At 39.2% G+C, this 7842-nt stretch overlaps 1 pseudogene; it reads right to left on the bottom strand.

The window, feature by feature from the left end:
- Positions 1–6459: 6459 nt before the first annotated feature.
- Positions 6460–6632, bottom strand: LOC129772251 (U4 spliceosomal RNA; annotated as a pseudogene).
- Between the last annotated feature and the right edge of the window lie 1210 nt (positions 6633–7842).

Raw genomic sequence — 7842 nt, 5'->3', positions numbered from 1 at the left:
TGATTCCGAGTTTTCGATGGTAGAATTCTCTCTTGCTCTCCTTTCATGTAACAATTCTGCTCCGGGATCGGATAGAATTAGGTTCAACTTGCTGAAAAATCTCCCTGATGTGGCGAAACATCGCTTGTTGAACTTATTCAATCGGTTTCTGGAGCATAATATTGTTCCAGATGATTGGAGACAAGTACGAGTTATAGCTATTCAAAAACCCGGAAAACCCGCGTCCGACTTCAATTCGTACCGCCCAATAGCAATGCTATCTTGTATACGGAAATTGTCGGAGAAAATGATCTTGTTTCGTCTTGATCGATGGGTTGAAACGAATGGCCTACTCTCAGATACACAATATGGGTTCCGCAGGGGCAAGGGGACGAATGATTGTCTTGCGTTGCTTTCTTCAGAAATTCAAATGGCTTACGCCGAAAAAAAAAATGGCTTCAGTATTCTTGGACATAAAGGGGGCCTTTGATTCTGTTTCAATAGAGGTTTTGTCAGACAAATTACAATCTCGGGGTCTGCCGCCTCTATTGAATAATATGTTATATAACTTGCTTTGTGAGAAACATTTGAACTTTTCTCACGGAGATTCGGCAGTAAGTCGGGTCTCTTACATGGGCCTCCCCCAGGGCTCATGTTTAAGCCCCCTTTTGTACAACTTCTACGTAAGCGACATTGACAATTGCCTTACACAAAATTGCAGCCTAAGACAACTTGCAGATGATGGAGTGGTGTCTGTCGTAGGATCAAACGAATCCGACCTGCAAGAATCCTTACAAGATACTTTGAACAATTTTTCAACCTGGGCCATTGGGCTAGGGATCGAATTCTCCACGGCGAAAACAGAGATGGTGGTTTTTTCTAGGAAGCATAGACCAGCAAAACCAAAGCTTCAACTTTTGGGTAAACCGATCACTCATGCTATGTCATTCAAGTATCTTGGGGTCTGGTTCGACTCTAAATGTACTTGGGGGGCCCATATTAGGTATCTGAGTAAAAAATGTCAACAAAGAATAAACTTTCTCCGTACAATTACCGGCACCTGGTGGGGAGCCCATCCCGAAGATCTTATAATGTTGTATCGAACAACTATTCTCTCAGTGATGGAGTATGGCAGTTTCTGTTTTCAATCAGCTGCCAAAACACACCTCATTAAACTCGAGCGAATTCAGTATCTTTGTCTCCGTATCGCGTTGGGATGTATGCCCTCAACGCATACCATGAGTCTCGAGGTTTTGGCAGGCCTACTCCCACTAAAAGATCGCTTCAATTTATTATCTCTTCGGTTCCTCATCCGGTGTAAGGTTATGAACCCATTGGTGATCGGAAATTTTAAGCAGCTGATCGAGCTAAATTTTCGTTCTGGATTCATGAGCTCATATCATGAATTCGTCTCCATGCAGGTTAATCCTTCTTCGTATATTCCCAACCGTGTTTGTTTTCCTGACTACATCAATTCCTCTGTGCATTTTGATCTGTCCATGAAGCAGGATATCCATGGAACATCAGACTATCTTCGATCGAGGATCGTTCCAACGATCTTCGATGCAAAGTATGGGGATATCAATTGTGATAATATGTACTTTACTGATGGGTCCTCTATGAATGAGTCCACAGGATTTGGAGTGTTCAACGAATTTTTTAGCACCTCCCACAGTCTTCAGAATCCTTGCTCAGTGTATATTGCTGAATTGGCAGCGATACACTGGGCGCTGGACAGCGTCGCCTCACGACCTGTTGAACACTATTACATTGTAACGGATAGTCTTAGCTGTGTCGAAGCTATCCGTTCAGTGAGGCCGGAAAAGCACTCGCCGTACTTCCTTGAGAGAATACGAGAAATTTTGAGTGCTTTATCCAGACGCTGTTATGTCATTACCTTTGTCTGGGTCCCTTCACATTGCTCAATTCCGGGTAATGAGAGGGCTGACTCATTAGCAAAGGTAGGTGCAATTGAAGGCGATATTTATCAGCGTCAAATCGCCTTCAATGAATTTTATTCTTTAGTCCGCAAAAATACCATAGTTTACTGGCAACGCAAATGGAACGAAGATGAATTGGGCCGGTGGCTCCACTCGATTATCCCTAAGGTTAGCCTCAAACCATGGTTCAAAAGTCTGGACTTGAGTCGGGACTTTATTCGCACCTTCTCCCGACTCATGTCACTGTTCGTTAGATGCGCTACTCTTTGGTATTAATCTTGCCGACAACAATCTTTGTGTTTGTGGCCAAGGTTACCACGACATCGAGCGCGTTGTTTGGTCGTGCGAGCTGTATCTTGTTGCCAGATCGAATTTAGTAGTCACCCTTCGGGCCCGAGGAAGGCAGCCCATGATGCCGGTGAGAGACGTGTTGGCTCGGTTAGACCTTGATTACATGTCCCAAATATATGTATTCCTTAAAGCTATCGATCTTCGTGTGTGATTGTCCTTACACCCTTAGTTTTTCCTTTTCCTTTTCCTTTGTGAGAGATCGGATCCCTTCTTAAGAATAAGATGAAATGTAAATACATATTAGATATAAGATAGGTTTAAGAATTGAGTATGATGAGTGTGATTGAGAGTGTGAGTGTGATCATTGTCAATATATCCTCATATCCCCTCCTTTTCCTGAAGAAAATATGTCACCCTTCTAAACTCGAGTCGACCGCGAGTAATCGGTTTCCTATATTATTAACATTAGAATTAAGGAAAAATGTTTATATACTAGTAACAATACAGTAAGGAGTTCGGCTCCTTTAAACCTATGTAACTGAGCCTGTAAAAATAAACGATTTAAATAAAAAAAATAACAATACCTAATACTATATGTACACCTAATACCAATCAGAAGTGGGTATTTCCGTTAGGATAGGGGTTGAGATTTTTCAATTGTTTGATAGTTAGTTTAATAATATATATTATTTTATTCAGTATAAAAAATTGTTATGGAGTGCCGAAATAGATTGACGCAAAAATTTCATCAATCCATCATGAAATGACTGAGCAATAAGCGTTTGAAATTGGACAATTTTCGCGATGTGCTCGATTCTCGATTTTCAATTTGTACCCCAATATGTTCCCGAAAGACGTAATCCTACGTCAAAAACCTGGGTGTAATCGAGTGCCGCTATATTACGGTTCTGTCACTAGTTGTAGATAACTTACAATCGATCATTGATACTGCAGTTGGCATGTTATTCTCCGCGTTTCAAGTACGTATGTCATTCCTTTGTCATCTTCAAATAAACCTCAACATTACATCCAATGATACACAGATTTTTTTATTATTTTCCACAAGACACCATCCAGGCTGCAATCTAAATGCAAATTTATCTTGGCGAAGAATTGAGAATTAAAAACGAATTCACCTTCTCTCCTTGTTCTTAGCCTCCAAGAACCCAAGGACACACGATGAATAGCTGCAACTGGGGAAGGCTGTTTTCCCATGCGTTAGAAGTCTGTCAGTGTCGTGCACACACACACCCATACAAAAACCAACCCTCATCAAACGTTGGCTTCGCCAAGTAGAGCGGAACAAGGCCACGCCACGGAGGACGACAAGAGTTGCACAGTGCGACCATCCTTGTTTTTCCACGAAAATGGGTGAAAAAATCATTCCTCTGAACACGTAAAAAGGCGGGTCGCAAAAAAAAACCTATTATCTCAGATAATCTTCACCGGAATGACGTTTTTCCGTCGTTTTCGCTTCACTGTGTCGTAGATCTTTTTTTTTGTCGCTCCTTCTGTCGGTCCTCTTCATCTGCGTACAAATGAAATTTATCCCGTCAAATAATCGACTTAATCGTGGGTGAAAAGCAATGTGGATTGGCGGGGTCCTGCGACGGTCGGCTGCTTTCTGATGGAGGATACAACGAAATTTGCATAATTTTCCACTCAGGAACAAACGACACGACAACCAGAGGACCACAAAAGTTGAAATTGAATTAGACGAACAGTAGTGTCTTCCCATCTACAGCTGGGCTTGGCGACATCATGGATGGGATGTATAAATTACTACAGGTGATGATGTTTTTTGCTGGTTCTATTACATATCAATTGGTTTGGCCACTGTAATTGATTTGTACAGGAAGTGGACCGAATAAGCTGTGTTTTATGAAGCATGCGCTAATGATTACATGTGTGAAAATTCACACAAATTAAACGTTGAAGGGGACTCAGTTTACAAAGAAACGTACTTGAGTTTCAATAGAGAAAATAACACAAATATCTATAGTTGTATAGAAAAACTGTTATCCGAGCTTTTTTATCCTGTATTTATGTAAATTTTGTACAAAAAAATCACTTAGAACTCCAGAATCTGTTGGAAATTGTTTTTGATATGTTTTTCTAAACATCAACATATTTCATAGCGATAACTTTTTTTAGAAGCATCCGTTTTGAAATGTATAGAATTTGTGACATAAACGACATAAACGGAATATGGTTGTCCAACATTTGTTCATCTTCCGGTTTTTATTTGATACTACAAACAGGACGACTGTTTCAGCAAGAATTATTTCTACCTTTTGCCACAAACGTATGCGTTTAATTTCTTTCAATTACTCCTACCGCTGGAGCAAATAATTTATGGCCGGTGCAAACTGCAATGCTGCAGAATTTTCATTCTTTCTTCCGCAGTAAATCCTTGTGTTCATTTTATGCGAAACGATGTAGCCGGTACAAACCACACTAATTCGTACCGCCCTAAGTGCGATTCATCTACGCTGTATCCTAACGTCAACGTCAACGTAATTTCACAACACTCTTCGACAACAAATTTTGTCGGCGTAAAGTTTAAATTGATAGACCTTTTGGGAATAAATTTGACTACTAATCACCCCTTGCTATTTGAACTCTTTATCTCTTATCTGAAAGGATAGACATACTGAAATCATACTTAAAGCAAATGTTTATAATATAAAAAAATGATTATATTATATAAAAAAATCATATATAATGCTGTGCTTCATTTATGGTTATCCATTTATTTTCTATTTTGAACATTACAGCCAGTATTGCTATTGCCTGATGTACATATCAATAATTGGCAACCTTGCCATTTTGAGCTAATAACCTGAAAAATTCGTGTTGACATACTATTTACCAAATTTTTCGGAATATTTTTTCATTTTTCCAAAATTGCGACCTTGAGCTCTTCAATCGTAGTGTACCGCTTTCCTTCAGCGTAGATCCTGCGTACAAGGATCCTCCTAAGATTTTCAACAGGATTCAAGTCTGTAGAGCGAACCAGTCAGTCCAAAAAATTAAGTTTTTGGTCCTTAATCCATTGCATAGTTCCCTTGCTGGTATGATTAGTAGCACTGTTTTGCTGGAATGTGATTTTTTGTGGCGATATCCACGCAAAAAACGGTAGGAGAGAGGATTCCAGAACATGTATGTAATCCTTGAATGATGTGAAAACTATCTTGCACAGAATCCCGCCCAAATAATGCACGAGTCTACACCAAAATTACTGGCTCAAAAATACTGTTCCTCCTTCCGTAAATCACTCCAGTACCCGTTGAAACCATCAGGACCATACAAATTGAACTTTTTTTCGTCACTGAAGATAACCTAGAAGTGTTAAAAGTTAAAAAAAATAATTGAAAAACTTTTCGTTATGGTATATAGCAAAATGTATTCTTTTGAAAACATTATTTGTCGTGACATACCATGTTCCACTGTTGATTTATGTCAGCTTTGGCAAAACTCAGACGTCTTTCGATGTGAGATGATGTAAGATTAGAAGAAGCTTTAGCCATTTTAGCCCTTTTTATGTAAGGAATGTTTACCAAAATTTGACGAATTTTCTCCCGTGAAACATTTTCATTCAAAGATTGCTTAATTTGTATTAGCGATTTTGAAGTATTCGAAACTGTTCTAACTATTTCCCGATTATCCCGGTCAGAGAGCCTCGATTTACGTGGATCTCTCTTCTTTTTACCGTATCCTTGAGGATTCATTAAATAATTGAGCACTACTTGATGGGATCGTCCAATCCAATAAGCAATTTCTTTAATTCCAACATTTTCTTGGTGAAATGCATCGATTTGTCCTTTTTCTCTATCCGTGGGCACTTTTCCTTTCGGCATTTTCCAGATTTATTAATCAAACTAACTAAAAACAACGGAAAACGTAACTGGTCTTATAGAAACTTGACACTTGAAAAATACAAAAAAAAACATTTGTTTACGCCCAACGCTTACACACACACATTTGAAAATCATGCGGTGAATGATAGTTACCAATACAAATACAATAGAATATAAATTGAAGCGTTGTTTGTTTACAATGACACAAAGCAGCAAGATCATCACCTGTTCTTACAGACAGAGTTGGACAGAGTGTACATACAGCCATTCCATGCCAAACCGAAAAATCATAACTCAAACGCAAAGAAAAATGCCTCTCTGGTTTCGACATGTATTATGTGAAAAATCCTCAGCTTTTCAGAAAAAATATAAAAATATATAGCGCACTTGGTCCCGAAACCATGAAAACAATAAAAAACTATGGATGGGTTATACCTATGATATAACCGCAAGGTTGACGTAGGACTGCCATTGGCTTAGTAAACAATTGTATTTCTTCAATTAGCAATAATCGCACCTCGGATGTTCCTCATTAGGTGCGATATCGCCGCTGCGCAGAGCTATCTTTTATGTGTATTGAATAAATGATTGATTAAACTAGTGTATGAATGAAACTATTTATGAATTCAATTACAAACCAATCCCAATTTAAGTTAATTCATGCATTATGGTTATCGCAGCAAAAAGTTATCAACATTTTGCCTAATCATCAAACGGTATGCGTAGAAGTTCAGTGAGTTGACAACATGAAGCGATATCTTCCAATGCAGTCTTGAATAATCGAGCCAAAGCGTTACACCGTGCGTAGACCGTGATAGCAAAACAAATTCCGGAGTGTAAAAATGCTTGGGGGTATAAAAGTATTACCGACTGGAATGTATCTGCAATGCCGATTTTCCCAACTTCTTGGTTTTGGAATCTGTATTGAGAAAACACATTCCGGTTTGCAAAAATGCAAGCGAGTACAAAAGTACCCATAGTTTGCATCTATTTTGCAATGACGATTTCCCCAGGCTTCAATATTTTGAAGCCTGTGTTAGGGAAACACTCTAATTTTCAAAAAAGCAAATGAGTACAAAAGCTCCCGCTGCTTGCATCTAATTTGCTAAGCCGATTTCCACAGGCTCCATGGTTTTGAAGTCTGTGTTAGGGAAACATTCCGATTTCCAGAAACGCAAGCGAGTACAAAAGTACCCGCTGCTTGCATCCATTTTTCAATGCCGATTTCCCCACGCTTCATTATTTTAAAATCTGTGTTTGGGAAACATTCCGATTCCCAGAAACGCAAGCGAGCACAAAAGTGCCCGTAGTTTGCATCTATTTTGCAATGCCGATTTCCCCAGGCTTCATGATTTTGAAGTCTGTGTTAGGGAAACATTCCAATTTGCAAAAACGCAAACGAGTACAAAAGTTCCCGCTGCTTGCATCTAATTTGCTATGCTGATTTCCACAGGCTCCATGGTTTTGAAGTCTGTGTTAGGGAATCATCCATCCATTCCAGCGATCGTACCTCAATCGTTGCGCAATCATAACTGAATGGATTTCCGAGCGGCACTCGCTTATATACCGATTGGTGTCATTTCAATAGCCTGTTTTGTAGACAATTTTAGGGGTATTGAAACAAGTTCTTGGATCAAAAAGTAACAAGTACATAACGCGTAGACATTTTATCTTTCGAATGAAGTGTTTATCATACCATTTCGTTCAGTTGTTTAGGAGCTATTAACGCCCAAAATATCGTTCTCCGGCGTAACTCTTTCGTTTTCGAGACT

The sequence above is a fragment of the Toxorhynchites rutilus genome, chromosome 2, assembly GCF_029784135.1.
Source record: "Toxorhynchites rutilus septentrionalis strain SRP chromosome 2, ASM2978413v1, whole genome shotgun sequence".
NCBI classification, from domain to species: domain Eukaryota; kingdom Metazoa; phylum Arthropoda; class Insecta; order Diptera; family Culicidae; genus Toxorhynchites; species Toxorhynchites rutilus.
This window is presented reverse-complemented; position numbering and strand designations above follow the sequence as displayed.